The sequence below is a fragment of the Chiloscyllium punctatum genome, chromosome 30 (assembly GCF_047496795.1).
Source record: "Chiloscyllium punctatum isolate Juve2018m chromosome 30, sChiPun1.3, whole genome shotgun sequence".
Lineage (NCBI taxonomy): Eukaryota > Metazoa > Chordata > Chondrichthyes > Orectolobiformes > Hemiscylliidae > Chiloscyllium > Chiloscyllium punctatum.
In genome coordinates this window covers 22323110-22337729 of record NC_092768.1, presented here as the reverse complement: position 1 = coordinate 22337729, position 14620 = coordinate 22323110, and the positions used below count along the sequence as shown (strand labels likewise).

Here is a 14620-nt window from a genome sequence, read left to right as displayed (position 1 = left end):
TCGGGATCCGGAACCTGAATTGTGTGAATGATTACAGGCACTCAACCTCAAACAAAAAGAATTATAAAATGACCAGATGATACTGCAATGACAGATGCAGAAGTGGGTCTGTGAGTTTCCTGCATTTATGTTGCGCCGATCACAACAATAGAACATTCTGAAGCCATTCAGCCCCTCTGAATTTTTTTTTAGATTAGATTATTTACAGTGTGGAAACAGGCCCTTCAGCCCAACAAGTCCACACCTACCCTCTGAAGAGCAACCCACCCAGACCCATTCCCCTACATTTACCCCTCAATTAACACTCCGGACAATTTAGCACGGCCAAATCACCTCACCTGCACATTTTTGTGGGAGGAAACCGGAGCACCCGGAGGAAACCCACGCAGACACAGGGAGAATATGCAAACTCCACACATGTACTGACCGAAGTGATGAAGGAAATACATCAGACACTTGAAGCCCAGCAATGACGTGAACCTGCTCAATCCCCGAGATCTCTAAACATTTATTCCCCTTGATAGCAGTGTCGCTGTCCCTGTGAAAACAAGACCCTGATGTCAATAAAATTGTTTGATGTCGACAAATTCAGAGCCAGATACACTGCAGAATGTATCACACATTAACAGAGAATTCTAATATTTCCTTTGAAAAAGGCAAAACAACAGCAGTTTTAAAAGGGAGCAGAAAAGACAAAGGAAACATGGTGAAGACAGTGCCGGTGCGAGGGAGGGCACCTGCACAGTTACTGCAATTGCTGTTTTGAATTCATGTATCTCTGGAGTGCGTCTAGGAAAATTAACAAACAGTGAAATTCACAACTGATCGTGGAGGAACTGTTTGGGTGAAGTTCACAGCACAGAATCAGATAATTTAGTTGTTTAAGTGGCCTACAGAAAGTCTTTAGTAGTGGGTAGAGTGGGTTCTTTATTCTGTATATGTTTTTGAAGATATGTCTCTTGATTAAATTTAAAATATAAGCCAGAATTATTAATTTAAAGTGGGGCAGTGTTTTGTAGAGGAATACGAGGGTGTGAAATTCTAGGTGTGTAGATTGTGAAGGAGCAAAAATGGCCTTTAGTACAATGATATGTACTTCTTGTCAGATGTGGGAGATTAAAGAGAGTTTAAGGGTTACTGTGGATTCTAGGATTGAGGTTAGTAAAAAAAAAAGAGTTGTCATCAATTCTGGAATGAGTGAAAGGAGACAAGTCTCCTGAGCCAGATTAGATTTATCCAAAGATTCTCTGGGAAGGGAAGAGATGTTGGAGCTTTTGGTCTTGATCTTTGAGTCATCATTATCTACAGGTTTCATACCAGAGGACTGGAGGAATGCAAATGTTGTCCAAGAAGGGCAGTAAAGATGACCCAGGTAATTATAGACCAGTAAGCCTTACATCTGTTGTAGGAAAAGTTTTGGAGAGGATTCTAAGAGATAGATTTTAAACCATCTAGCAAGCAACAATTTGATTTCAGATAGTCACCATGGTTTTGTAAAGGGCAGGTTATATCTCACAAACATCATTGAGTTTTTTTGAGAAGGTGACCAAGCATATGGATGAGAGTAGGGCAGTTGACTTGGACTTCAGTCAAGCCTTTGATAATGTTCCACATAGTAGGCTGTTGGAGAAAATGCAGAGGAACGGGACTGAGGTTGTTTTAGCAGTTTGGATTAGAAACTGGTTTTCTGTGAGAAGGCAGCGAGTGGTGGTTGATGAAAAATATTCAGCCTGGAGTCTGATTACTGGTGGTATGCCACGAGGATCTATTCTAGGACCACTGCTGTTTGTCACTTTTATAAATGACTTGGATGCAGGCATAGGTGGATAGATTAGTAAGTTTGCAGAGGACACTAAAGTCAATGGAAAAGTTGGCAGTGTGGAAGAATATTGTAGATTGCAGGGGATCTTGGATAAACTGCAGATTTGGGCTGAGAGGTGGCAAATGAGTTCACTGCAGATAAATGTGAGGTGATTCACTTTGGGAAGAATAACAGGATGGCAGAATACTGGGTCAATGGAAAGATTCTTGGTGATGTGGGTGTCCAGAGGGATCTTGGAGTCCATGTACATAGATCCCTGAAAGTTTCCACCCAGGTTGATAGCGCTGTTGAGAAAGCATATGGTGTTTTCAGTTTTATTGGTAGAGGTATTGAGTTCGACAGCCATAATGTCATACTGCAACGATGCAAAATGCTAGTGTGGCCACACTTGGAATATTGTGTACAGTTCTGGTTGGCCATTACAGGAAAGATGTAAAAGCATCGGAAAAGGTGTAGAAGAGATTTACCAGGATGTTGCCGGCCCTGGAGGGATGGTCTTATGAGGAAAGCTGAGAGACTTGGTCTGTTCTCCTTGGAGAGAAGAAGGCTAAGAGGGTATTTAATAGAGACATAAAAGATGGATAGACAGTGAAAGTGTTTTTATGAGGATGATGACATCAGCTTGTACGAGGGGGGATACCTACAAATTGAGGGGTGATAGATTTAAGACAGATGCCAAAGGCAGGTTCTGTACTCAGTGAATGCTAACGGCATGGAATGCCCTGTCTGCCAATGTCGTTAACTCAGCAACATTAGTGAGATTTAAACAATCCTTGGATAAGCACATGGATGATGAAGGGGGATGGGCTTAGATTAGTTCACAGACTGGTGCAATATCAAGGGCCAAAGGGCCTGTTCTGTGCTGTATTGTTCTATGTTCCATGTTTTATATGTGCCATAAATGCTGTTGGATGCGAATATTATCAGATCAAATGGATTAGTTGGAGAGACAGTTAGAAGCAATGAGGAATTTGCAACAGCAACAGTATGTGATAGATGGCAATTATAGGAAGGCGCGGGGATAAGTCTCAGATACAGGCACATAGATGGGTTAACTCCGGGAAAGGTAAGAGAGGTAGGCAGCTAGTGCAGGAGTCTTTTGTGGATATACCCATTTCAAACAGGTATGCTATTTTGGAAAATGAAGTGGGTGATGGATTCTGAGGGGGAAGTAGCATGGTGGGAGAGGTGGGGAGGGTGCAGGAGACCCAGGGAGATAGTGAGGAAAGAGACTGGTACAGTTGAGAAGAGAAGTGAGTCAAAAAGTCAGGGCAAGCAGAGACAAGGTAAAACTAATAAATTAAACTGTATTTATTTCAATGCAAGGGGCCTAACAGGGAAGGCTGATGAACTCAGGGCATGGTAGGAACATGGGACTGGCACATCATAGCAATTACAGAAATATGGCTCAGGGATGGGCAGGACTGGCAGCTTAATGTTCCAGAATACAAATGCTACAGGAAGGATAGAAAAGGAAGCAAGAGAGGAGGGGGGAGTGGCATTTTTGATAAGGGATAGCATTACAGCAGTGTTGAGGGAGGATATTCCTGGAAATACATCGAGAGAAGGTATTCGGGTGGAACTGAGAAATAAGAAAGGGATGATCATGTTACTGGGATTGTATTATAGACCCCCTAATAGTCAGAGGGAAATTGAGAAACAAACTTGTGAGGAGATCTCAGCTATCTGTAAGAATAATAGGGTGGTTATCGTAGGGGATTTTAACTTTCCAAACATAGACTGGGGCTGCCATAGTGTTAAAGGTTTAGATGGAGAGGAATTTCTTAAGTGTGTACAAGACAATTTTCTGATTCAGTATGTGGATGTACCTACAAGAGAAGGTGCAAAACTTGACCTACTCTTGGGAAATAAGGCAGGACAGGTGAATGTCAATGGGGGAGCACTTTGGGGCCAGCGACCATAATTCTATTTGTTTTAAAATAGTGATGGAAAAGGATAGACCAGATCTAAAAGTTGAAGTTCTGAATTAGAGAAAGGCCAATTTTGACCATAGAAGGCAAGAACTTTTGAAAGCTGTTTGGGGCAGATGTTCGCTGGTCAGGGGATGGCTAGAAATGGGATGCCTTCAGAAATGAGATAACAAGAATCCAGAGAAAGCATATGATTGTCAGGGTGAAAAGAAAGGCTGGTAGGTATAGGGAATGCTGGATGACTAAAGAAACTGAGGGTTTTTTTCAGAAAAAGAAGAAAGCATATGTAAGGTATAGACAGCATAGATCGAGTGAATCCTTACAAGAGTATAAAGGAAGTAGGAGGATACTTAGAGGGAAATCAGGAGGGCAAAAAAGGGGACATGAGATAGCTTTGGCAAATAGAATTAAGGAGAATCCAAAGGGTTTTTACAAATACATTAAGGACAAAAGGGTAACTAGGGAGAGAATTGGGCCCCTCAAAGTTCAGTAAGGCGGCCTTTGTGTGGTGCCACAGAAAATGGGGGAGATACTAAATGAGTATTTACTGTGGAAAAGGGTATGGAAGATATTGACTGTAGGGAAATAGATGGTGACATCTTGCAAAATGTCTAGATTACAGAGGAGGAAGTGCTGGATGTCTTGAAATGGGTAAAGGTGGATAAATCCCCGGGACCTGATCAAGTGTACCCGAGAACTCTGTGGGAAGCTAGAGAAGTGATTGCTGGGCCCCTTGCTGAGATATTTGTATCATCAATCGTCACAGGTGAGGTGCCAGAATACTGCGAGTTGGCAAACGTGGTGCCACTGTTTAAGAAGGGTAGTAAGGACAAGCCAGGGAACTATAGACCAGTGAGCCTGACCTCGGTGGTGGGCAAGTTGTTGGAGGGAATCCTGAGGGACAGGATGTACCTGTACTTGGAAATGCAAAGGCTTATTAGGGATAGTCAACATGGCTTTGTGTGTGGGAAATCATGTCTCTCAACTTGATTGAGTTTATTGAAGAAGTAACAAAGAGGATTGATGAGGGCAGAGCGGTAGATGTGAATTATGTGGACTTCAGTAAGGCATTCGACAAGGTTCCCCATGGGAGACTGATTCGCAAGGTTAGATCTCATGGAAAACAGGAAGAGCTAGTCATTTGGGTACAGAACTTACTCAAAGATAGAAGACAGAGGGTGGTGGTGAAGGGTTGTTTTTCAGACTGGAGGCCTGTGACCAGTGGAGTGCTGCGAGGATCGGTGCTGTGTCCTCTACTTTTTGTCATTTACATAAATGATTTGGATGCGAGCGTAAGAGGTACAGTTAGTAAGTTTGCAAATGACACCAAAATTGGAGGTGAAGTGGACAGCAAAGAGGGTTACCTCAGATTACAACAGGATCTTGACCAGATGGGCCAATGGGATGAGAAGTGGCAGATAGAGCTGAATTCAGATAAATGCGAGGGGCTGACTTTTTGAGAAAGCAAATCCCAAATGTTTAGTCATTTCATTTTCTGATTTTACTTTTCAGGATCGCACTTTGTACACATTGCCCACTTCATTTCCTTCATTCATTTCTAATGGAGTGATTTTCTGGATTGGATTGAGGCACTGTGTTTTTTTTAATTCATTCACGTGATGAGGGCCTCAGTCAGCATTTATTGTCCATCCCTAATTGCCCAGAGGGCAGTTAAGAGTCAACCACATTGATGTGGGTCTAGAGTCACGTGTAGGCCAGACCAGGTCAGGATGGCAGTTTTCTTCCCTAAAGGACATTAGTGAACTAGGTGGGTTTTCCTAACAATCGACAATGGATTCATGGTCCTCATTAAATTCTAAGTTTCCAGATTTCTGTTGAATACAAATGTTACCTTCTTCCATAGCAGTATTTGAACCGGGTCCCCAGACCATGGCCAGGCTCTCTGGATTAACAGGTCCAACGATAATATTATTCAGCCATCACCTCCCCTACCAAGATGGCACTCACCGTGTGTCTCCTCTCTGGGAACAATCCTATCTCAGAGCTCATTGCTCATGCTTTAGATGTTCACAAACGGCACAAAAGGCTGCAAGGTTTAGCTGTATGAATCTGCATCTTGTTTCCCCCTCCAGATTTCTTTTTTATTTCAAAAATTTACTTCATTCGGTAAAAAAAGACATGCACAGTCACTTAAGCCATTCAAGTCTGTTCAGTCTTTGGACAACAAAGGCTTTCCCAACAGTTCCAACGAACAAACCATGGAGATTTTTACATGTGCAATATGTTATTTCCTGGAGGGAGCAGGAGGTTCCAAAAACTGAACGGACCCCAAAAGATAGATTGGTACGGATGTACAGCATGAAACAACCCCTTCAGTCCAACTTGTGCCTGCTGACCAGAAATCCTAAATAAATCCAGTCCCATTTGTTTGCACTTGACCCATACCCCTCTAACCCTTTCAATTCATAAACCCATCCAGGTATCTTTTCAATGTAGTAATTGTACCAATCTGCACCATTTCTTTGAGCAGCTCATGCTATCCATGCAACACCCCCTTTCACAACCTGTGAAAGAGTTGCACCTTATGCCCCTTTTAAATCTTTTCCCTCTCACCCTAAACCTCTAGTCCTGAAACCACCCAACCTAGGAAAAAGTCCTTGTCGATTTACCCTATCCATGACCCTCATGATTTTTTGAAATACCCATAAGGTCCCTATTCAGCCTTCGACTCTCCAGGGAAAACAGCCCCAACCTATCCAGTGTCTTCATACAGCTCAAACTCTTCAACCCAAGAAACAGCCCTGTGGATCTCCTCTGAACCCCCTCAAGTTTGTCATCTTTCTCATAGGAGGGAGACCAAGAATTGCACACGATAATCCAAAAGTAGCCTAAAGACTGTCCTGTACAGCCACAACATGACCTTCCAACTCCTTTTTCAATCTAATGACCAATAAATGCAAGCATACCAAACTCCCCCTTCACTCTCCTACCTACATGTGACTCCACCCTCAAGGAAATATGAAGCTGCACTCAAGGACTCTTTGTTGAGCAACACTCCCCAGGATCTTACTCTAAAGTGTACAAGTCCTTGCCTGATTTGTCTTTCCAAGTCGCAGTACCTCACATTTATCTAAATTAAGTTCCATCTGCCACCTCTCGGTCCACTGGCATTCTATGCATCTATGTAGTGACATGAATGCCCTAAACAATTGAACTATAACATTCCTACTTTGATAAAAACATAATACTGCATTTGTGATGATGTAAAATAAAACAGAAATTGCTGGTGAAACTCAGCAGGACTGGCAAGATCTGTGAAGAGAGATGACATGTGAATGCTGATGGTCTACGCTATCATGCAATGATACTTGCATTGTTTTCATAACACGAGATGTGGGTCGCATAGTACTGAAGAATTCAAGCAATTTTTAGTCCAGTACTTGTTATCTGCACCACCACTAAATCCATTTGCACGACCAGGCTTAAGCTGAACAATTCATATGCATTACTGCATGCTTCACTTGGCATGTCATGTTGCAAAAGGACCGAGTTCAGTAAGTTAGAGACTGAGAGCTTCAAGTCACATGTTATGATATAGTGATGATATGAACATGTTATTGAAGGTACATTAGACTTCTGCTGTGAGACATAACACAATATCTCAAAAGTTTCCAAAAAGATATCCCACATCGATAAACAATGTTGTGCATAACTACACATTGTCAATTCTGTACCTATACAGATATGTATGAACAAAGTTAACAGATTAACAACTTAAATTTTGACATAATATTTTTCACAGTATGCCCTGATCTGATAATTATATGCCCATTTGGAGAGGTATGTGTTATTTACGGTTCCTCTTGGTCATCTTGATGCTGGCATCATCACACAATCATGACCTTTAGTCTTCTATTCCGAACTCTCAGCACATCTGACATTGCTCTGGAGTTGGCTTTTGTTGTTTTACAATGTAGCGTGGTGATCAATCATGATCTCATACAACATGGGTTGATTGTATATCTTAGAAACGTTTCCTGGTATCCAAGCACTTGTGACTGGATTTCTGATCCATTCTCTGTGTCCGGTGCCTAATTGTGGTGGTCCTTCCAAGTCTAAGTTGTGTTGGGGATGATAGTCCTTTCCCAATTAGTGTTGAACATTTGGCATTGCCATGAGAAAATCTTGTTTTTATGGTCGACACTTGAAGTATATGAATTTGATGTATGCATCATTAGTTGTGCTAAATTTGATTATGGGATGACAATATGATATGAGTAACTCCCCAATTAACATACATCTTGATATGCTTTGCCAGTGAAATGTGTTTTTTGTCAGAGACAATTTGCGTTGGCACAGTGAATAAGCTGATAATCGAAGTCTTTGTTTCAATGATGGTTGCACTCATTTTGTTGCTCAGACCATTGAACTTTAAGAAATTTACAAAAGCAATGTCACAAGGATGTGATTTTCCCCATGTACTGTCAGTAAATCTGTTACTATTTTTTTCCCGAAGACTGGAAATAACAATGTATGGATGTAGAAGCACCTCCCACTGCTCGGGTTAATCATTTTCAAACAGCCAGGAGGCTGGAAGAACACAAGAAGCTAGGCATGACCAGGATTTGGAGAAGTCAACATTTCGGATATAATCCTTCTTCAGAACGGGGTGGGGTTAAGGGGAGCTGCAGAAAATGGAGTGGGGGGAAGAGGGGGAGGGTTTGGGGGGGAGAAGGGTGGAGGGGAAGTGATGAGGTAGTGACAGATGAACACAGGTAGAGGGTCTGACCTGATTGGCAGATGGGAGGAATGAATCCAGTTGGGAGCTGGAGGGAAGGATCACACAGAGGATTGGGAGGAAGGAGGATGGTTTGGAAAGGGAGTCAAGGGAAAGGAAGGGAGGTTAATCATTTGGTGTGCTTCATGTGCATTCATGAGTTGTTGGATATCCCCATTCATCCCTGGCCAGTTTAAAGATTCATGTGCTAGCCTTCTGTATGTTCAGTACCTGTTATTCTTGGTATAACATGGCCATAATATCTTGGTGTAATGCTTTTGATATTATCACTTTCTTGCTCTTGAAAACTACTTGGTGTGAAATGCCAAGTTTATCATCTCTGGCCAAAATGTGTAATATTCTTAGGAACTTTCTTAATAATGTCAGGCTACCCTTGGTTGCTTTTGGCAACTCTTCTTGGTGTAGGCAGTTGCCGACTGCAGCGGTAGAAGTGGTTCCAACCAAAACACTTGCTTGGCTGCATTTGGAGCATTATATGCAGTTTTGGTCATCACTGTACCAGAAGGATATGGAAACTTTGGAAGGAGTGCAGAGAAGGTGCGCCAGGATGTTGCCTGGTCTCACGGCAATGGCAATGAGAAAATGTTAAAAACAGACTAGGATTGCTTTCCCTGCAAAGATGGCAGCTGAGAGAAGACTTATATGGGTCTGCACAATTATGAGAGGCATAGATAGGGTATACAGTCAGAGGCATGTTTCCAGGATTAAAATTTCAATTACAAGGGGGCTCAGATTCAAACTGAGAGGGGGACAGTTTAAGGGGGAGAAGTGAAGAAATTTTACACATAGACAGTGATCGGTGCCTGGAACACGTTGCCATAAGAGATGGTGGAAGCAGGCACATTGGTGAAACATCTGGACAGTAACATGAACAGTGAGGGAATAGAGAGATACAAACTGAATAAGGGCAGATTTTTTTAGATTAGCTCGGGCATGATGATTGGCACGAGGAGGCTTGGAAGGCTGAAGGGCCTAATCCTCTGGTGTATATCTCTATGTTCTTTGTAACAGATCAACCTTGAGAAATCCAGAATATCCATGAACTTCTTGCCGATTAAGTAGATATGAAATTTCAATTTGATATGATTCATTATTGCCACGTGTACCAACACATTGTAAAAGTATGGTTGTGCATGCTGTCCAGGCAAATCATACCTTACAGAAGTACATCAGGGTAATAGAAAAGAATGCAGAATATAATCCTTTAGCTACAGAGAAGGTGCAGAGAAAGATCGACTCTAATATATGAGAGGTCTGTACCAGGGCTAAAATCGAATGTTTTCTACTGAACAGGATTTATCAGCAGAATTATTATTAGAGCGTTACCAGAGTGATTAACATCTGTCATTGCTCTCCACACTGTGTAAGTGCCTTTAAACTTTCTGACAGGCAGGGCGCTATCAGCGACTGAGATGATTATCACTCAGTCTGTAATTGTTGAACAGTCGATGTAATGAATTTGACTTTCCTGGAATATTTAAGAATTGATTTCAGTGTTCACTGTCCCCGCTGACAGCCTCTGTATTAACCAGGAAATCAATCCTCATCTGCAATTTCACTGAACGGCTTTTCTTTAAAGAACGTGTCGTTCGCTTTCCACAAACTTCCTCCTGAACTAACTCCGAACTGAAACAGTGAGCCTGACAGTAACAGACCCACGGGAAGATGTGGTGAAATGAGCGGAGACAGGACAGATGGGAATGAACAGGGGAATGGAAATGGATACACTTTGGAAGGAAGGTTGAGGAGTGACAACAGAAACTGAAACTTAACACTAGTCCCCGGTTACGTTGATAGCGACTGTCACACACCCACTGTATCAGGGAGGAGAAGGTGAGGGCTGCAGATGCTGGAGGTCAGAGTCGAGAGTGTGGTGCTGGAAAAGCAGAGTGGGTCTGACAGCATCCGTGGAGCAAGAGAATCGACGTTTCAGGCAAAAGCAAAATGTCGATTCTCCTGCTCTTCGGATGCTGCCTGACTTGCTGTGCTTTTCCAGCACCACACTCTCAATTCGTAGCAGGGAGCCACTGACCTTCACAACACGTAGCTATGACTGGGTTAACATGGGGGTTCCTGCACCTAACTGACCAAAGGAACGGTAAGGATGCAAAAATATGTGTCAACCTTTAGGTGTTCAAACTTTGTGAGAAGATTTGTAGCTCCGGTGCTTGTTGTTGTGGTTCTGTTTGCCGAGCTGGGAATTTGTGTTGCAGACGTTTCGTCCCCTGTCTAGGTGACATTAGAGAGGATGAAAAGGACAACCAACTCCCATTCCTAGACGTGATGGTACAGAGAACACCTAACGGAGAATTCACCACAAAGGTTTACAGGAAAGCCACACACACAGACCAAATCCTAAACTACGAAAGCAACCACCCAACACATACAAAAGAAGTTGCATCAAGACACTGTTCAAAAGGGCCACAACATACTGCAGTACACTTGAATTGACAACGGAATGAGGACATGCCACAACTCAAAAGACTAGCCACACTACCATACATCAAGAACATTTCCGAACTGACAGTCAGACTACTACCACCACTAGGACTCATAACAGCACACAAACCAACAGCCACCCTCAGACAATAACTCACCAGAACGAAGGACCCGATAGCCAGCATGACCAAAACCAACATAGTGTACAAAATCCCAAGCAAGGACTGCACAAAACACTACATAGGACAAACAGGAAGACAGCTAACGATCTGCATCCGTGAACACCAACTAACCACGAAAGGACACGACCAGCTATCCTGAGTAGCCACACACGCAGATGACAAGCAACATGAGTTCGACTGGGACAACACTACTATTATAGGACAAGCCAAACAGAGAACAGCCAGGGAATTCCTAGAGGCATGGCACTCATCCACAGATTCTATCAACAAACACATCGACCTGGACCCAATATACCGGCCACTGCAGCGGACAGCTGGAACTGACAATCGGAAGGGGCAGAGACAAACCACTATAAATGCCGGGGGAAACATCACAGTAGCGCTTCACAGGAGGCTCCCAAGCACTGAGGATGTCACCTAGAGAGGGGACGAAACGTCTGCAACACCAATTCCCAGCTCGGCGAACAGAAACACAACATATGTCAACCTTTGCAGATTATAGCCGTCAGGGCATTAAATGCCGCTTATTTTAGGACGATGCAAACTCTGTAGGTTTTACAGTGTCATGCTCACACTGGGCTGTGTGAGAGTATCAGATACACATTGGGTTATTATGAGAATTTCAAATACACATCGGATTATAGAGTCATAGAGTGATACAGCATGGAAACAGACCCTTCAGTCCAACTAGTCCATGTAATCCATGTTCCCAAACTAAACTAGTCCCACTTGCCTGCGTTTGACCCATATCGCTCCAAACTTGTTGTACTCATGAACTCAGCAAAATGCCTTTTAAATGTAGTTACTGTACCTGTATCCACCACTTTCTCTCGCAGTTAATTTCACACATGAACGACTCTGTGTAAAAGAAGGTTGCCCCTCATGTCCTTTATAAATCTTTCTCCTCCCATCTTAAAATACTTTTGATCTCACCACTCCGGGGAAAACAGCTATTCTCCTTAACCATGGCCCTCTTGATTTTATAAACCTCGGTAAGGACACCCCTCAACCTCCTACATTCCAGTGAAGAAAGTCCCAGCTCATTTGAATAACTCAAACCCTCCTTTCCTGGCAACATCCTGGTAAATCTTTTCCGAACCCTCTCCAATTTCATAATATCCTGCAATGGTCAGTACTGCAGAAGACGCTTTGAACATTGTAGGCAACAACCACTTACGTTTATGTATCACCTTTAACCGACTCAGACCACCCCAGGGCTCGGTTCTGTATTATAAAACAAAACCCGGCAGCCAGGCCTGTTTGGAGCTGGAAGGTCATGTGACCAAAAGCTTGGCCAAAGAGGGATATTTGAAGGGAGAAGGGTGAAAGCGAAGTCGAGGGGCGAGGGGGATAGAGGGCACTCCAGAGATTGAGGCACAGGCAATCGGAAGACAGAGCCACCTGTGAGCGACTCAAATTAAGGGTGCTCCCAGAGGACAGAGTTTACAGGAATGCAGGTATCTCAGAGAGGTTTGCACTGGAGCTGATCTTGTGAATATAGAGCAGAGAGGTCATGGATTTCAAAGTAAGGTGGAGAATATTAAAACCCAGATTCTCCTTCACCAGGAGTCCAGTGAGTTCACTGAGTACGGGGAGGGGGGGGTGTTGGTGCTGTGTGGACTGGACACGGGTGAGTTTGACAGCAGGTTGACAGCGGGTGGGATGTGGGAGTCCTGTCCGGAATGGAATGGGACTGTCGAGATTGAGGATTTTTTTAAAATGAAAGGCATCCTGAAGAAGGGCTTATGCCCGAAACGTCGATTCTCCTTCTCCTTGGATGCTGCCTGACCTGCTGCACTTTTTCAGCAACACATTTTTATACTCTGCACTGAGCTGGACTCGATGTGCCGAACAAGTTCCCTTCTGTGCAATAAATCCATCTCAGACTCAATATTCTAAGAGAAAACTGAACTTCGTGATCACGGAAAACAATGAGAACCCAAGTGTAACGCTCGTGATAATTTATTCCCGGAAAGATATCGGTATTTCTGGGATTTCACAGACAGTGGGCAAGTGCAGGAATTCGATTAAAATAAAACACACAGCCTCCCTCTAAAAGCACAAAACCGTTTCTCACAAACTTTGAACAAAACCGTTTAATTTTGTCCCTGCTTTCCAGTAAAAGTACAGCCATGCAATTCTCTCAGAGAGTCCTTGGCCATTCGGGCGAGAAACTATCAAAGGCATTGTTGGATTTTTTTTTTGGTTTGAGGAACGGTCACCGGACTCGAAACGTTATATCTGATTTCTCTCCACAGATGCTGCCAGACCTGCTGAACTTTTCTTGTTTCTGATGTACAGCATCCACAGTTCTTTGGGTATTCTCCTTTTCGTGCTCTTTCAGTGAACATTTTCTTCCTGCAGTTGTGAAGGGCTGTCAGCAGGTGGCAGCCATGCATCGTGTAACGAAGAACCCGGGAGAACACCCTGCTCCTCGATACAGTGGGATCTGAAACTTCTGGTCCATCGAGCCTGCACTGACCTTTCTCAGCTCTTGATTTGGAGATGCCTGTGTTGGGCTGGGGTGTACAAAGTTAAAAATCACACAACACCAGGTTATAGTCCAACAGGTTTAATTGGAAGCACACCAGCATCTGGTGGTGTTGAAGGAGCGATGCTCCGAAAGCTAGTGTGCTTCCAATTAAACCTGTTGGACCATACCCTAGTGTTGTGTGATTTTTAACTTTCTCAACTCGTTCACTTCCCAGCAATTGATCCATAACTGTGAATGTTATGATAGCTCAAGAGTTCATCCAAGGACTTTTTCAAAGCTCATGAGGTTTCCTGCCTCAACTACCATCCCAAGCAATGCATTCCACTGAGGGAAAAACATTTTCCAGAAATCCCCTTTAAAACTCCTGCTATTCATCTTGAAATTAAAGTCCTCGGTATCCACCATTCAATTCTCCGATTAATGGGTTCAGATCCTCTCTGCCCAGCCTGTTCATGCCCTTTTAATCGTATACTCCTCAGTTAGGTCCCCTCTCAACCTTGTGTCGCTCTAAAGAACACAACCCTAGCCTATCCAGCTTCTCTTCAGAGCTAAACTACTCCATCCTGTGAATCTGGGCTGCACCTCCTCCAAGACAACAGTAAACTTCACTGTGAGCAACATCGAGACGATCTGAAGCTGTTTTCTGAAACTAAGAAGAAATTGATCTGACTGATTTGTCGGGATTCCCGGGAGAACAGACAGCACCGCTTCCTGTCGATTACTGAGGCTGTTGCAACCTACAAAGTTGAAAACCATACAACACCAGGTTCTCGTGCAACACATTTATTTGGAAGCACTAGCTTTCGGAGGGCTGCTCCTTCATCAGGTAGCTGTGGAGCAGGTTCACAAGGCACAAGGTACAAAGAAAAATACGGTTTCATACAACTGAAACGATATACAAGCACAGGTATTGAACAAATCAAGATTGCTGTGGAGGTGTTGCTCCTGGCCAGAGTGAGCTGTGAGCTGCAGGAACCCAGGGACCTTCCTGCC

At 43.4% G+C, this 14620-nt stretch overlaps 1 protein-coding gene across 4 annotated transcripts in view; it reads left to right on the top strand.

Moving 5' to 3' along the window:
* LOC140455252 (zinc-binding protein A33-like) overlaps positions 1 to 14620 on the top strand; it is a 476866-nt gene that overhangs the window by 224859 nt on the left and 237387 nt on the right. The window lies entirely within an intron of this gene.